This window comes from Bombus vancouverensis, chromosome 15 (assembly GCF_051014615.1).
Source record: "Bombus vancouverensis nearcticus chromosome 15, iyBomVanc1_principal, whole genome shotgun sequence".
Lineage (NCBI taxonomy): Eukaryota > Metazoa > Arthropoda > Insecta > Hymenoptera > Apidae > Bombus > Bombus vancouverensis.
In genome coordinates, this window is record NC_134925.1 from 5955422 (window position 1) to 5974411 (window position 18990).

The 18990-nt window shown below is 37.7% G+C and overlaps 1 long non-coding RNA gene across 1 annotated transcript in view; it reads left to right on the forward strand.

The window, feature by feature from the left end:
- Positions 1 to 18990, forward strand: part of LOC117157303 (uncharacterized) — a 125017-nt gene that overhangs the window by 28096 nt on the left and 77931 nt on the right. The gene's annotated exons all lie outside the window — the stretch shown is intronic.

An 18990-nucleotide genomic window follows, 5' to 3' on the forward strand; every position in this document is an offset into this window, starting at 1 on the left:
ATTTCTTCACAGTGAGCAAGTTTGGTGGCCTCCTGAGCGACTTTGATCGCTGATCCACTGCTAGCAATTGCTGGAAATTCATATTAATTTGTTGTTATTCTTAAGGTCCATAACAATCTTTTGTATTGGTCGAACAGGAGAGTATTCAGACCTTTTGATATCTTACATTTGAATCTCGCGAGAATCCGTTCTTCTAAGTTAGAATTTCATTCGCACTGAATAAAACTTGTCATTCACGCTTTTGTACATCTCTTTAACCTCGTTCGAGTAGTTTAAAGCGCCGAGCGTTTGTACGTAAAGCTGCGATCGCGTTCGGTGTGCAACGCCCTTAAGGCGCACGTATAGTTCGATTTGCACGGGACGTGGGCGCGCGATTCTTTTCTTCGGCGTCGATTTTAATAAGGAACAACGACGACGAGACGGTGTTATGACGTCTCGAAGGTGGTGCAGTAAAACCGGGTGATAAAGATACGCGCGCGAACCCGGTTGGGCGGGGTGTCGCGAACTTGCGTGCGTTTCGCCATCCTGCGAGAGGCCTCTCCTCTCAAAGCCGCTCAGATACTGTTACTAAGTGTCGTAAAGTTTATTGCGGCGACTTTGCGCCGCGGTGTGGGTCGTGGATGAATTCATTGTAGGTGCCTGGTTTCCAGGCCTGTGCCCCGCTATGGTTCAGCCCCCTTCCAATCGTGAAAGTGGCTCACCCCCGTAGGCGAAAGTCCAGTTTCTGCTTTCGATTTTTCTTATCGTTGGCTGATTGCAACAGTGCACTTGCATTTATTTCGCATCTTTTAATCTTATCTCAGAGTCGTATTCTCATTTATGCCCCGTTAATATCAGACAAAGGATCTTTTAGATAGTTTTCTACTTTAGTTAAACCTTTTTCTAATTCGTACCTTGTCTTGTCTACGACTAGAAGCGTATTATATACCGCAAGATGATCTCGTCGAGGAGATTGATTGATCACGCACGAGAAACAATTTTGTTCTTTTTATTTAGGAGCTTTTAAGTTCATTTAAGAGTCGTAAAGACTGAAAGGTTGAGTACATTGTTTTAGGTACGTTGATTTACTTCGTTTCTGCATCAGACGAACAATTTTCCAAGTAGTTTTCTATTTTAATTGACCCGGTTTCAACGAAGAACGTATAATTTATTGCCAGATAATTTCTTTAAGAAGATGGAAATATCTCGAGGGAAAGAATTTCTTTTTAAATAAATTGAAATTTAATTCGAATTTTCGCTGTTGTATTATGCACACGCTGGAATCCCGAAGTGGGTGGTCGAATTATTTTACGACGTAACGATATTGCTGTGTCAGAATTGTTTTAATTTCCATCTACTATTAACCTTTTTCTTCCATACGAATAATCTTTTTATCATCTTCCGAAAAATAAGCCTTCAATACGCCCAGTTATTTTTTCAATCGTAATATAGATTCCCAAACAGCGTAAAAGTTTGCATTCCCACAAAACGAGAATAAATGTCATGGTCTGCCAATTTTACGCTCTTCGGATTTCAATAATACTGCCATAAAATATAATACATTGCTGTATATCTTCAAACATTCGATACACAAGGCAATGACAGCGACTACGCTGTACTAACCAACGCATTCCGAAATTCTTCACCGCGGTTTATCAATGTCCAGACGAAACGAATAACCTCTTGGGGGAAAAAATTCACGAAAAAGAAAAAGGACAGATTCATTCTTATTCAACAGGACCAAATCCTTGCGCCTACTGGTATCCTTGGAGACGCGAAGTTTCGTGCGTATCTCAGCTCGAGTACACATTTTGCATATCGTAAATGCAAACGAAGGAGGACGATAAATATTTGCACGGCGCGCGAGAGAACTGTTGAAATTTTTGCGAGCATCTGCTCCGGTCGATTTAATTGTTGTGGCCCTTGCTGTCGTCTCGTGTTTGATCGCCAAAATTAAATACACCTTGACACCGATGGCCTGGATGGCTTTTGACGTCTTACATAATATCTTTATACGACGTTACATTGAAAAATCGGTGGATTTCGTGCCTCCTTCATTGCCAGTTTCTCGAGGTAATGAGACGTTAATTGTGCTCCGTGCTGCGTGGGTTGTTAGCGATCTCTTATAGCGAAGGTAGTCTGCTCGGTTTAGTGGAATCCTTGATGCGACGTTTGTGCGAGATAGGAAGAGATAGAAACAATCAAAGATTGATATAAGAATCGCGGATCTGTCGAATTTTAATGTAAAATCGTTCTATTTGTAGATGTTGCGTATTATAGCAGTTACTTTCATCCAATGAAGAATTTAGAATTCGTTGGATAGTAACATAGATTTGTCCTATTTTTATACATATTTTTATATTTGTTACAGTATCTGTATGTCGCGCATGTATAAAAACAAGAAGTTAAATTTGTTTCGCAACGTAATATATGAGAGAATCTATTATATAAGAATTAAAGATCTATATAAAATTCATAGAATATTCTACGGGAGATCCGATCTATAGAATCGATAAATCCGTAAATCTATAGAGGAACTTAATATACTACAAAACTGTAAAGGAATCTATAGGAGAATCTAAATTTTACGAGATTAAATCTACGAAAGAATGTCTACGAGAATTTAAAACGAAGTTGAAGTATCTAAAATCCAAATCGATGCACCAAATTCTCTCGCACTAATCTTGCACTAACCTCGTTCTAACCTTCTCTCTTAAAAACCATCGAATTGAAATATTCTCAACAAATGCAATATCCTCGAATCACACCTTTTCATCTAAACCACCTGAGAACTCGAACCCATTGAAAAAGATACAAAACTTGAACCTTAAAAATTCAATATACCCCAATCGCTCTCTCGCATCTAGACCAACGATCGGAACGAAATAAATCTAAAAAGTATTGAGAGAGGATGGATAGAAATTCAAATGGAACGCATTTCCATCTTCCCACTGTGATGGGCTTTCTCAGTGTGGTTTCGAACAATCGAGATCTATAAATAATAGAAAGGGCCGAGACCCGAGTCGGATGGATCACATGGACAAAATGCTTCTGGCTAGAGTGGATCCGTAAAAGGAACGACGATACGCGGCAGATAAGCGTTCGGGGAGGACGTTTAATAGATATTCGACACGCTGCTAACCGATCGCTGGGGGCAGTATTAACGAAGCTTCGATCGATCGTGGACGAACAATCGGATTTGGAACTCGTGGGCGGCCACGTCGAGGGACGTTCTACACGAAATTAATTTACAGCGGCTGTAACGGGACCGGAAGGATCGAAAGGTCATCGGTTATCGAGACAAAAATGTCACGAGCAACGCGTCTGCTGCGCAATTTCAATAGATTCGACGCTATGATTAGTTGTACTGGTAATTGAAGAGTTTGCAGCAACAAGGGTTCAATTTCATTCGTTGCAGCAGAAAGAAAGCGAGCTATAATAATGGCTCACGAAAGTATTTGACCTCTTATCACGGTGAGCTTTTACGTATAGTTAGTGCGCGTTATATAAAACATTTTGATAGCACTGTAACGCAAGCCACGTCGAAGTTTCGTAACGAGTAACAAATTTTTCCGCGCCTTTCACCGCAGCGACGAGGACTCGCGAGTTCCGAAGTAAGTCATCACCAGTCTCGCGGAGGCTGTCGTTGCGCGCTGACATTTCAGCCGCGAGACAAATTGGCGAGGCCGATTCTATCCCGCCGTGAGAAACCGCGGTTTTCTGCGTCAGTCAGGCGCAAACCTCCTCGCGGAAGTTCCTCTCTTCTCTCTTCTCTATTCTCTTTTGACGGGCAAACTCTTGAGACCGCAAGCTGCTGCGTCTGTCCAAACAGTTGATCGTTCCCGGGTCTGTCGTGTGGCGGATTCGAAATTCTGTAGCCGACAATCGCCATTCACGGGATACCGTTACCTGTTTCCACAATTGAATAGCTGGAGACTGTAATGCAGAGCGTATGCTCGGTCGTGTTACGCAACCAGCGAACTAGATTTATAAGTCGCTTACATTTTTGGTTGCACACGCTTCCATCGTCGAAAACAGGTTCCACGAGGATATTTCCGATGCCTGCGCTTGTGGTACGTTGAAATTTATGTTTCAATCCGTTGCACCGGCAATTAGCCCATTCAGAAGCGCGTAATCCGCTTCGGTTCAACGTATATGGAAGTGGCATAGATTTTCGTTTTGTCGATCGAACGGTCTCAAATAAGAATGTGTGTACGAAATGGTCGTTGCGTTGACCGGACGTGTGCTCGGTTCTCAATGGAATGTACTTCGTGTAGGATTAGATCTGTTTGAGTTTTACGCGACTACGTGGTTTCTAGTCGTGCAGAATTTGAACAGTGTCTTGTAAATGATTATTTGCGAATGACGAGGTCAGAATTGCAATTTGTAAATGGAATTATTGGAATGAAATTAGCGTAGAGTTTGTGGGAGAAGGAAGTTCGATTCGCAGTGGTTTGGATCAAAAATTGTAACGTACTGGAAAGTAGTAGAAATTTTTGTTAAAAATGACGTGATTAGTCTTATATTTTATTCATCGTCGATGGACTTGGTTTTTAACTTATAGACAGTTATAGCGGATATATAGTTGTTTACTTGTGTTACAATATTAAATAATAGATAAACTGGTTGATATATTTTTCGTAGTGTCTTAGAATCGCGAAGAATGGGAATGTAAAAGATAAAGTAAATTTCAGGAACGAAACTTAAGTCGAAATATTTGCTGGATTTTTTTATTGCAGGATGAAGACTATTTTTTTGAAGTCTCTCGTGTAAAATTGGTATTGAAGTACAAATTTGTCAGTTTCAAATAACATCACCTTCGCTTCCTATTGCTGTATCCCTATTTTTAGACCCACCTTCGCTTGTCATGTTTACTTCGGTTTTTGTAATGCTTTCAGTTACACTGTATCGATTTCTAACGATTTATCACCATCTTTCTAAATTTACATCTAGGAAAGCTCCCACTTCATATCAAACCTACTTTCCTTACCGTGTACACACTAGGATCATTAAATATTAAATTGATTAGAATGTCCTGCTACTAAAGTACGTATTTATAAATTTGCAACTTTATTTGCATTTCTATACGTTGCAACCACTCGAATTGTACATATATTTTAATCGATGAAATATAAATTGGTAAAATTGCTGACAGAATTAGTTGAAAGATTGTTATTTTTCTTTTTTTTTTTTTTTAGTAAATATGTTCCATTAGAAAGTATACCTTAAACATTCTATAGATGTTAGACGGAGAAATCTTTAATTAATGGAGGTAGCTCTTACAATCTTTTACACAGATTGGTAATTCGTATAAATTTTTACAAAATCCTGACTGAGATTATAGACACAATAGAAGAATATTTTACTGATAAAAATGAACAATTTTACAACGATGCAATAAATAATCAAATATGTGAGATGCGCAAATAAGAACGCCTATTAAAATATCCAATGCCAATTAATAAAACGTTCGTTAAAAACAATTAATCTCCTTTCTGTAAGAACGAAGAAAAGAAATCAAAATGAAATTATTAGATTTTTAAAATTTAATAAATTCTCAATTATTTAAATTTCTTCCATTGTAAAACTTATCAATCACGCGTATTCTTCTCCTAAAAATACACGAAATACACGAGATTTTCCACCTTAAAAAATAATTTTCATTCATCATTGTCCCATCCATATCAGAGTTCTATTACAGCACCACGTGCCACGATAGACCCGCTTTCAATTGATTTGCAAAGAAAATTTCCGGTTGCACAGTTCCGTACCATAATCTCGTCACTGACAACGTCTATTGTCAATGGAGACGCGGCCCGTTGAATTTTAATATTAAGGTCGGGCTGCTCGTAAATCCCGCGTGCAATAATGCGGCATTGTGCTTGATGGGAGGTCGCCAGATCGAATGCAGTCGCCGTGGATAATCCATGGCGTTTGCTCTCGCGGTCGGAATAATGCTGTGTCGTTAGATGCGCTCACGTTCGACCTGTTGATGGTCTCGATGATCGAGAACGGGCGCACCGTAATCGGACTTTCTCAACACGTGAGCGAGGAATTAGCGCTGGAACGATAAATTAACCGGATGACCACGTCGAGATAGGCGGAAGGAAGTCGTTTCTGCTCGAACGTTTTCTATGTAGATGATTTTATGCCGATTTATTGGTGCTTATGGCAGAAGCGTGATCAACTCTCACAAGTGAAAAAGAAAGAGGATATAAATACGACGATATTGCCTCGCGCCTTTCCTTCTATTTCTCACGACAAATTCGTTCAAGTCGGAGTTAAAATATCTTTTCGTGTTAATTATTTCTAGATAGGGGCGATCTAATATTTTTTTACCTGGAATATCTCGAACGATCGTGCACGTGTACGTGTAAGAAAAATCGCATTCTTTTCGCGTATCGTTCGCGTGAAATTTCAGACTCATTCGTATTCTTTGTATACTCTTCGTCATTAGTAATCCATCGAGTGTGGATATTTATGCAATTGTCAGAAATTGAAAGATACGAAATTGCATAGAACGCGCGTGATATACGAAAACATGTAAAATATTCAAAGTACTCTTCGTAATATTTAACAAGCAAATCAAATTTTTATTTTACTCTCTCGATTATATGACGGTATTTAGAAAATATTCTGCATATTTTTCTATATTAATTCTATTCTCTGCTACTCTATTTCTCTGCAACTAACGCTCTGTACTAACTGTGCTCCTAAGCGAAATGATAGATCATTTCGTATATCGAAGATTTCATCGTACGAAACATTCTAGAAAATGGAACAATGCACACCCAAAGGACCAAGATTCTTTCGATTTTCTTTTTTCATCGTTCGACGAAGGACTCTCAATAAATCGACAATGGCGTAGATAAACGGGCGGATTTCGTGCAACGGCACAATCAGCGTCTCTTTGTCACGGTGACGGTGGCCACGATGTCCACCGCTGGTTTTTCACATAGGGTCAATGTTAAACGTTGTTCCCGCCATGGTATTCTCTCGGATGGAAGGGACATTGATTAATGCTGCGTTGGTACACGGTATGGGTCACCTCGCCGCCATTAGTCTTGCCTCTCGTCTTCATTATAATGTCACGGGACTAATTCCATAGGCCATTTAAGCCTTTTTTACAGGGTCTCCGTCGCATCACCTTATACAATACCCTTCTTCTCGCGTGTCTGAATTCGATTTAAGGGTGGATTCATATTTTTGATCGTTCGAGCGAGTGATACGATGGCCGAACAATCGATTTAATTGCGTGATACGTTTATAGAGACAGGCGTATGTATAGTTGTAGATAAATATGTTACCTGTCCAGTTTCATAGAGCCTTGGTTTTTCTGTAATCGATAAATCTCAGTCGAACGTGTCATAAGCCTTGTCGCGATTTGTACACACGTGTCGTAATTTATATACAACTATTGTTTCCACGTAATAGCCAGTATTTAGTTTTTCTGGTAATATACGTTGTTACGTGATCGTTTATCTTATGTATTTTAGCTTTTGATACGATAAATCATATCGAGTAGGTAGCTCGTTGTAAAACGGCGATTAACGGTGAATTAGGTACAGTTGGGAGATTTCAAACGAAACTGGTCATTCCTTAATGATTTCGAAAGAACTCTTGAATATGTTGCAAGCTGCATAGTTCAGGATGTAAAAAATTGGCATAAGTTGTGGGTACAGTCGAAGTTTGAAACAAACGACCGATTCTAACAGTTTGCTGGTAAGAAATATAAATAGAAAGTTAAATTACAGTAAATTAATCAAGCGTCCGAGTGTATTATCTATGAGAAAGAAAAATCATAAGTGGAATTTTTCTTAGGGTACATGAAATATTTACTTGTCATTTTCTTGCACGAAATTAATTGTTCAAAAGCGTTTCTTTTTACCTATATTTATTTCCATAAATTGTATCGATCAATACATCCTACACAAAGCATCTAAGACTTGTTTCCATAAATTGTATTGCTTAGTAGTACACTTTCGCAAAGCATCCACGTTATAAAAATTATAACAACGACCACAATTAAAATATTCGATGAAGATCGTAAAATAGATCCACAAGAGTGGGATGCGTTTCTCGGATCGATACAGAGGATACCGTGGGCACGTGCTCGGTGATATGCTATTTCTTTTTCATCTCTTGGGCTCATAGGGCACCGATCGATCCAGCGTGCCGTCAAATATTCTTCTTCGACGATTCCTCTCGCAGCGCCTTTTGATTATCGAAAGTAATGTTTAAGCGCGGCACATACCGGACAGACCACGTCGCGTCGTTGCCTCGTAACCTCCGATGAGGATTCTCCCTTAATGTTGATGATTATCCACCTGGTGAAGTACCACTCGAGGATTATAACTCGTCGAGAATTATAAGGTCGACTGGACGAATCTTCATCGTGGTTGGCCCAGGCCAGCCACCGTCATGTATTTTTCTTGCTTAATAGAAAGCCCAAATGGCCAACCTCTACAGGAACATTTCTCTCTCTTCTCATGTTGCCTTACTTCATCTTTAGAATTTTTTCTTTCAACTTTAACCAATGAAAAATTGCCGTATTTGTTCAGTCGAATGTTTGCTTAGTATACAATCGTTTCTTGGAAGTGGCAACGTGAATCTTTGTTGGGACGAATTGGACGAGAATTTTCAAATTGATTAAATTTTCGGATCAACTTGTAATTTACTTTCTGGACTAATTGTACAAATGTTGGACAGTTATTTCTTTTTAATATTTATTTATATAAGTTTGCATATTCTATCTTGGACGCTTGTTTCTTTAAATGAAAGTCGACGGTGTTATGAACGTAGCAATTTTTACGAACAAAGTCAAAGAACGAATGACTATGAATTTTTCTCTTAAAAAAGTATTCTATACCGTAGATTACCGAGTAGTACGAGGAAGCCGTAACAGGCGATACAAAACGATTGCAACAAGACGTGTATTCAATTCAATTCACATACACAGAAGAGGAAACATTAAGCCGTCCTACGTATACGTAAATCTAAATTTCCTATTAAATTTTTTCTGCAAAAATGTCCAATTAAATCAGAAGCCCATAGCTCATCGTAAACATTGCACCTTCGCGTCCTATTCTCCATGCTCATAAAGTAACTCCATCAGAGACTACCGTTACAATTCGTTCACTCCTACTAACGAGTTTCGAATTCATAACCAGGAAATGAACGACAATAACGCGACACTGGAACGAGCTCCGCTAACGGATGTAATGATCCAGGGGACATAATGACGTGGGGGAAAAAAAGGAAGGAACAGCGGGAAACAGGCATGATGAATGCCCGCGATGCAGTTCAATCTCTATCTCGATCGCGTTTATTCCGCGCGATGTTAATGTCGCGATAAGTCACCACAAATGTCCTAATTAGCGTGTACACACGCGAGATCTGTCTCCAACTTTTTCTCTGGTGGCTCTCGTACTCTGTGTGCCCATCCTTGTAACGCGTCATTTGTAATGACAACGGGCGAGCACGTTTTACACGTAACACGTGTGCATCGTGTCGACGAGGGTGAAACGCAGTCGCAAGCCTTCGAACGTCTCTTTACATCCACTGACGACAGGACTGGTATTTGTTTGTCGTACAGAGACCTACAGTGCACTCGACGAGTCGGTAATTGCAAACAAATATGAGGAGCGAGGAGCATTTATTGTTAAAAGAGAGAGAGAGAGAGAAAGTAGAGTTTGATGTCTGTGGATGTTTTGAGATAGAAACTTGCTTTTCTGAATTTATTAATTAAAAGATGCGAAGATAAATTGCGAAGATGTTGTAAAAAGTGTGTACGTAAAATGTGTCGCAAAAAGTAAGCAGTGATGAGTATACTCGTAAAACGCAGAGTATGCGTGGCTGTTATAATATAGAATTAAGTTGTAATGAAACGACAGTTTTATTTTTTAATTTTATCACTGCAATTTACTGCAATTACTAAATTGCAATTTAAACGGCAAATTGTAACTACCTTTCACGCAGGACGAGTATACTCGTAAAGAACAGCTAACTGGTTGAAGGAGGATGTTAAGAGGAGATGGCCATTTTTGGAGCTTGCTGTGAACGAAAAATTCCGCATTTCGTTAATTAAAATGATAAATAATTATCGGATAATCGTCCTATAAATATTCTCCATTTTCTCAAGTCATAAGAAGTCGCATTTCGATAAATATATAAGCAATCTTCTGGAAAGCGAACATGATCAAAATTCATAAATCTGAAGAAGACACGTAGAAATGAGAGAAAAGTGCAATACTTGAGAGAAAGAAACGATAAGAGCTAACAAAATATATGGAAAATTTAATCTCTCAGTTGCCCGTTTAACATACACAATGCTCGAACGAAGATGACAAGAAATTGAAAGGATACTTGTATAAATTGAAATCAAATTAAGATGAACAATGATAAAAAAAAAGAATAAATTTTCGTAATTAAGAAATTGAAAAAAACAATTTTCTTACAAGAATAAGCTCGAGAAACTTTAAGCCAGGACTAACAGGGTCAAACGCGTGATAAATGCTCGAAGTGCATTGGTTGGTGTCGACGAGAGGATAATATCCAGCGGACAGACTTGTCTGGTCCGTGTGTTTTAGATCGGTGCAATAATTAAGACGCATGAAGGCTGATACATGGAAAAAAGGTGATCGGCGCGGGTCATTAAACCGCGCTTTCTGTTGCGCGGCAAAACCACGTTAAACGCTCGTTACCAGGACGCGTGTCGTAATTCAATTTCACGCTTTCCTGCACCCTGGACTCGGAATGTTATCTCATTCCCATCGGGAACCGATAGCGTACGCGTAGCCGCTCTATTCTCTTGCATAGAATCCATTGTAATTTCCGTGAGAATTTACCGTAACGGTTTCCATCGGTTCCCTTGACCGATGTGGATGATGTGCAATTGAAACGCAATCACTGACTGCGAGCTTTTTACCTTCGGAGCCAAGCAGTCGAATGTGCTTGTGCAACGGTAATTAATTTTGTGCAATAGGATAATTTTGGTGGGGATGAACCTCGTTATTGATTTTCGATTAACTATGTAGCTCACTGACTGGATTGGATCATCCAAGTAATGGAATATTCTTTTTTATCATAGCCTTGCGTATAGTAGATACATTTTAGGGTGCTACAAAAAGGTTTGTTTACCGCGGGATTAGATGTTTGTTATTTTTTTGATTCGTAGATCTATTTTCTTTATAATATCGATCTTTAGTTATCATCTGTATTGTTCGCGTATATGGAACATAGATGTTATATTTCAATGGATATTATGAAATATAAATAGTTCTTAAATATTTCGTCTTAGTATTCGGTTAAATGTTATTATCTTTTGTGTAATGGTTCTACGCGTTTCAGGAGTAAAGTACGTCGAAGAAAGAAAATATTTCGAATGTGAAAAAATGGGAAGAACGAATTAATACGTATATATTCATTTACTTCAATCCGCTGACCTAGAAATCGTACTTGGTTTTACATGGTTTATAAAAAAGAAACAAAACTAAAACTAAGGTTACAGTCATCAAAATATATCGATTCCTTAGTTATTTCTCCTCTTTATCTCTAAATATCTTAACATTATACAAACATTCCTTTTTTCGTTACAGTTAATTCACATTCGTTCATTCATTCATTGCACCATTCATTACATTATCTATTTTGTTTATTACAATACCTTTTACTTGTACTATTTTCCAATAATGGTATTTTTTTGGCTCTTGTCTTTTGCTTCTACTCCTCTCTGTTTGTATTTTCGTCTTTTTCCCCGCTGTCCTCCTTCTTCTACAACGTGTCTTGAAATCTTTCCGTAAAAGAACAAAAACGACCTTGATCACGTGTCAAATGGTTCGGCTAGCGCCACCATACCAGCTAGTCCTGTTATAGCAAAATTCAATATTTGCCAGTGAGAAATTTCTCTCGTGGCGCCGACCAATTCGCCTCTAGAAAACCGCGTCGTTGTAGTTCTGGGAACGAGTCCAAGGTTCGACTAATCGCACGTGATGAACGTGAGTTGTGATAAAACCGTCCACTCTACCGCGAACTGTTATGACTACGGAAGTGTTAGGCGGAAACGAAGCAAATGATACGAGGCTTCCGACGAAGATCAAGATGAAGCGAACGTTGAAATTGTAACTAGAGGAAACAGTTCTTCCATTTGACACTTTCATTTTCATTCAACTTCAACTGTCTGTTATTTATACTGATCGATATTAACCATTGTTCTCGTTGATATCTATTCATTATATTTCAGAAAACGAAATTAGATTCTCTAATTGGTGTTTTAATTTTTTCACGCTGAACGTTGAAGTTTCACGTGAAAAGAGGCGAGCAGTAGGCAATAAATTTTTTAGAAATTGTTATCCCAAATCGGGCTTTTCTTCTCAGGTTAAAATATATAATATACCCTCCAAATTTTGCAACTAATGTCTCAAACTTCCTGGTAGGCAACTGTGCGTGTCGGTAGATAGAAAATATTATTATTACAAGGTCGATATTAATCGAGTCACTTATTCGCCAAATTGGTCATCTTCGCGAAACAAAAAGCATAGAAAATTGATAAAATTGTTTATATAAGAGAAGCATCTATCACAAAGTACTTTGGCACTAAAATTAAGAGAAATTCGAAAAGTGGAGTTATATAACCATTTTGACCTACGAACGGCGGTTCGCTTATCGCTATTACAAAGATTTTATTTAAGAGAGAGAAGTATACTTCATACATCTTTAACAATTTGAAAGCAATATCTAAATTTATATAATCGGTAGTCCACATATATAACGCTGCGTTTTTTTTCCTTCGTCTTTCAGTCCAATGAATGAAAAAGAAATATTAAAGATTAGAGTTCCAGAGCCATTAAATAGAGACGATGCCGTGACAAAGAGATTCGTGAGTTCTCGTGCAAAGTGGAGCCGCACGATCTTGAAAATTCAATATTTGCGTACTTGGAATTGACGTCGGTTGGGGTCGGTTCCATCCATCAGAGGCGTATTGGAAGCAGATGACGGTGACCTTGGTTTCCTCCGCGACGTCCGAGGTGGCCCTTGAAGCGGAAAGAGGACACTGAACTCGACGCTTCAACCACTATTTACATATTTGTTTCGCTAAGTGAAATGCCGTGTTCACGGCTCTATATTCCGATTCCTGTTTCAAATTTTTCATTGGGATAAACCCGCTTCATGAGAACACGCCGCAACGAGAATAATCGCGATGAAGTGAACGCGAGCTCTAACCGATGGTTCCGTTTCGAGTAAAACGTGAACCGTTCGAATTTGTAGGATCAGTGGTTGAAACCGTAGAGCCACAGCCTCCAAAATATGATCTGTGTTCATGTTGCAAGTTATATAATATCATATTTAGTATTACGAAATTATCGTTGAAAGTTTGAAAGAAAATGAAACAAAGTATTATGTATCTTCTCCGATGTCGCAACTTTATTTTCCTATTAAATGCGTTAACAGTGATCTATCTTTTAAGAGATCACTCGATCAGTTTTTTTAATATCGTTAAATTACCATGAAATTTAATTAATTCAATCAATTTCCTAGAATAAGACGAGGATTCCACAGAAGAATAATGGAACATTTTGGAGCGTTATTGGGTTATTTTGGAATAAAATTTCTATTCCGATCGAGAAGTTTAATACCCTGATAATTAATTCGTTCTAAGTTTAATTTCTGGTAATAATCTGAGGCTAAAATAATCAAATGTATCGTAAAATCAGATAATGGAAATTTCTGCATATATACGAGTCTTAAGTCTTCCTAAAGCTCTTATAAAATGACCAGAGTGATAGTAGAGCTATGAAATAGCTAGGTATGGAATACTTTTTCTATATAAATATAGGTACACTCCTTTATACTGTTCTTTTATACATATTTAGGAACCCACTTATATATTTTTGCTGCGTAGAAAAAAAACTTCCTTCTTCTTCTTCTTCTTTTTCTGCTGCTTCTTCTTCTTCTATATTACATCCTTCTTTGACGAATTACAAGGCAGCTACCTCTTGATTTGCGAATGAGATTTCAAGCTCGATTGAGATCTTGGCAGAAGACGTGAAATCTGATCTCGTATTCTGTTTTAGCCTTGCGTGCACGAAATTACCATGATTGTCGATAAAAGCTAGCACAAAAGCTTCCTGGTTTACTATGTTTCTCTATAATTTCCAGTTTTTATTATCGAAGTCGGCAAATAAATTAGACGCCTCCGGCGTTTTCCATGTTTAGCGAAGAAGTCATTAGTCGATACCTTGGCTGTAAACGTAATCTAATGTAATGAATTTCCAGATAATATATGACAAAAGACTCTTTAACATTTCGTTGCATAATATAAAGTAGACAATTATATAAAGGCAATTTATATCTGCGATTCTCAAAATATGAGAATCTTCTATATTAAAAAACATACTTCTCCTCCAAACTATTAATACATTTTATGAAATGAAGTAGATAATTTTTAAAAATATAAAAAATGCTTCACGAAAGATTACTACCACTTCTACCTTTCAAAATACCTATTTATTAATTTTCAAAGATTGAAATATCTGTACAAACGTTGTAAACGCTCGTTGAAGTTACCGTAATGGTACCATCAAAATTAACATTAATTGTAAATTAATTAGAAAAAGAATTATAAAGTGACGGACAGAACGTGATGTTTATTTTTAACAATAAAATGTAATAAAAAATCAGAAAAATCATAACAATTTAAAGACTCGACTGTCAATGAGCTGTTTATTTTATACCTTAAAAGTCGAAGGTTTTCCAGGGTCAAGGAGGATCGTGCGAAGTGAATTCTTGGCCAGCGGAACAAAAGGCAGAAAAGAAAGAGAAAAAGAAGTGATTTGCGCTGGTTAACACTGACAGGTAAACGGAATTACTTTCACGATATCAGGTGGCTAGTGTGCGGCATGTGGAAGGTATAGCAGCCGGTGGAAATAGGCGCGGCCGGAAATGTCAATTTCGTGGCGAGCTAATCCTCGCTGGTAATCGAACTCTCCGCGTGTAAACGCGTGTCTGTTTTCTTTTACCGAGTCCACAAATTCAATTTGAACGCCGTTAATCGTTGGCCGTGTTCGCGAACAAATGAACCACCGTCGGGGATGTTTATGTAAATTGAAAGAAATTTGTCGGAAACCAGTGTATCATTCAGCGTTCTTAGACTCTGAACGTTCGAAAGTTATTTTGAGATCTTTCAACCGAGCACTGTCTTGTCTCTTACGATTAGATTCACGTATATTGATTGCAGATTTTCACTTCGTGTAATTGCTTTTCATTTAATTAATAAATCTTATTATGGAGAAACCGGTAAGTTGTGAAGTTTTATTTCGAAGAATTTGATTTTTATTCGAATTTATAGATAGAGTAGAATTTTTTATTATTCAAGTATTCGAAGTTTGTTAGAATTTGTATTTCTGGCTTTTTACATCTGTTTTATAATTATCAACGAATCGAGTGTTATTTTTTAATTTTGATCTTAGCTACGGTATAGCTGCCTTCTTCGTTCTTTGATTCTCGTGTACATGATCGTTTCAAATGGATAGTACGAAATAGTTTTAATATCGTTAATTTATACGTATATAAAGCCATGGAAGATTTAAGAATTAATTTAAGAATTACTTTGCATTTTCTTATTTGGAAGGACGTGTTGAGTTAAAAAAGTTAAAAAAGATTTTTATTCTTTAACAAGAATTAAATAACAAAGTGAATCTAGGCAAACGTAAATAAAAATCGAATCTCTAATTGCTCATCATTAGGAACATTTTAACTCTAGAATCATCGAGAGATTTTTCTCAATATTTTTCCTCGCAAATGTCATTTCATATGAAAGTGAATACTATGTTCGTAATCGCATGTAAATTATAGGTAGAAGCCATTGCAAATATAGTTGATAGATCGAATAAACAAAGCGAAGGAGTCGTAAATCATAAATACGCCGACTCGCACGTGGTACTACAGTGATATTCTAATGGGTCTACCGACAGTTAATGAGCTAAGAGGAAGTCAAACACTTGCAAATTCCGAGAAACAAAAATACTTACTTCGTTAGACCAACGTGAATCACAACGAGGGCTAACGATATTCGTTCCAATTATTATTCTTTCATTTTTACGCAATACTTTATTTATTCTCAATAATCGTGCGTTGATCCTACTCTTCTTAATTCTATCTTTTATCTTATCTTTTAGAAATCTTTTACATATTTCATACGTACGTATCTTACCATCGCGCGTATTTTCGACACGATGCTGGCTCTATGAAATTATGGAACAATTCTCGTTGCACCGGTAACTCTAAACTTGCCAAAATTCCAATTCACTCAAAATACGACTTTTTCAAAGTTTCTCGGCGGTAATTTTCGAAAGAATTTCGAAAAAAAAGCTGAGAAGCTTCGATTCGAAGAGCAGAGTAACTCGGAAGTACAGGCGCTCGGTTTGATTAATAGATCCCTATGTAGTCTGTGTTGCGTGATAAATGATAGATTTCCAGAGACTTTCATTTAATTTAATTAATCACCTTCTTCCTCGGCAGAACTTTTACCGAAACGTTAGGTAACTGGCAACTTACCTAATTCCGTAATTTTTCTTGGCCACATTCGGCGAGTGTACACACTCGCGCTATTGTTCAACGATCAGACTGTTTCTGACCTAGTGGCACAACTCGAAATGGGGTGAATTTATACTACTTTCTTATAATACTTTCATTAAATGGAGCAACAGATTCATTCACGTTTTCTCGAAAGAGCACGTCAAGCGTTATTACCTTCGTATAGTTAACGAGTTTATTTATCCCGATTTCTCTCTAAATATATAACATTCATCAGACAATTGAGATACTATTATATTTTTATAACGTTCTTTGAAACGCGAATACATTAGCGAAGAGCGAACAAACTTATTCTTCAAGCATTACGATTTTTAGAAATTTCAAACGTACGTGCCAGTTTTCAAACTCATTTTTTAAAGCAGATTCAAGTTTCTTTCGGATTGTGACATAAGTTCGGAAACACGCTGCACACGGTAGTTTGCTGGTTCGCGAAAACCGGCCGAGAAAGAATGGAAATTACGGCGTCGATTAGGCCACACGGACCGCAACGATGACTGATCGGTGTTCGAACTAAAAACCGTCGTGAGAAATGGACACGGCTACGTACGAATGATGGGCAATAAATAAGTTTCAACGGCGTGTCCGATGAATAATAGATTGCTCGAGTTTAAAGTACTCCGAGTTACGTACTTTCACTAACGTCGAGGTAAACGTGCCGAGATAACTTATCTGCTTTCGAACTACCGGTCTTTCGAAGGGTTAACGAAGCTTTTACGATTAGGAGTGTATCGAATTGTCGAGTATGTTGACCACGCTACTAGAGCTATTCTATCCACGGTAGAATGATTCATGGAAATTTTGATGTTGGCCAGTGACTAATGAATATCTGGAAGTTCTATCGGTATTCTTTAAAGAAGCGTTCTATCGGAGTATGAAGAATCTCTTCTTTTTATTGTGTTGAGAATTCAAAGTCATAGGAATTTAATTGTAGGGTGGTTACGGTTCTAAAAGTTTCTCGATGAGTCGTCGTGTGTCTGAGATACGCTTCGAGAAAATAGTCTGTTGGGGTATTGAGCAATTTTCTTCTATTGCGTTCTTTAATTTCTGACACGATTCTGACCTGAAATTTCTCGTCAAGTCACGCTTTCGTGATAGATTTAATTTCGATTCTAGTTTATAAGACTTGGGTGCGGTTCAAGTTATACGTAGTGGGAATATTCTAAGATACTTTAAAGAATATAAAAAATAGCGAGGCAAAGGGTGGGCCGATTTATTTTAGCAAATAACAAACATAGAATTGAAATTGATAAATCGACTTGGTCGAAATGTTATTGCTTGTATTTCTTATTTTAATTGATTCTGATGGATCGTAACCAGTTGCCTATCTTGAGTTCTAGTTACTGACTTTCTAAAGATCGTTGCCCTCGAATTTTGATTGCTGACTGATTTACCGACTAGTTTGATTGTTAGATATCGGCTAATTCATGACCGATCTGTAAATGGTTCGATTGTCTAACGCTCCGTGTTCCACTTCTAATTTATTTAGTATCGATTTCCTGCTAGATAATTTCTTGTAATTGTATCGTTATTATACTTTTGCTTAAATCAAATAAACGCTAATGGCCTGCAAATCGAAAGTATTGTCTTTCAGGAACACACTTATCCATGTCTAATTTTCCTCATTGTCCCAGGATCTCGATAAACGTTATAAAATTTCGAAGCACTTACTAAAGTAGCCGCTACATTGTACAATCATAGTTTTTAAGTTAAACGCTTAAAAGATTCTTTCTGAAAAATAAAAACTTATTTCGGAGAAATTTGTCAGTAAAATTTCTCTTGCGGTACAAAGAACCCAAAAGGATTAGTTGCTTCCCTTAGTACCCCTAATCTTCCAAATCTAAGTCAGAAAAAATAGATTTCTATTTAAAATGTCCTCTCACAACACACGAAGAAATCTAAATCTAATTTCCTAGTTTTCTCTGGACGCAGGAAGATCTCGAGATTTCCAAACGCTATGAATCGCATATTTCATAGCAACGTACTTGGACATGAATTGCAAGCAGAAACTCTGAAACCCGATCGAAACCAAATTTCACGATCATTTTGTAGACATTCGGCAGAATGTGAACTTGAAACGCTCTCCAACTTCATCGTAACCTCGATAAGAGTGAAAACGCGGATGCTCCCATTAACATGTGTTTCGTGGAAACCTGGCTTATGGGATATCGTAGAAATATCGAGCAGTTCGTAGGAACGGTGATCATTGGACAAACAGCGACGGTAAAGCAAACATTTAGTACTTGGAAGTACTCGTAGCCCTTGGCCGCTCGCCGTCGAGTAATTCACCTGTATACGCACGTGTACACGCACTCGTGCAGTACAAATAAACGTGTTCGCCACGGTACTAAACAGTTGGTAGACGTTTGTATCCTCCGTTGAAGTACGTGAGAAGGAAGCGTCATTAAGCCGCGTCTAGGT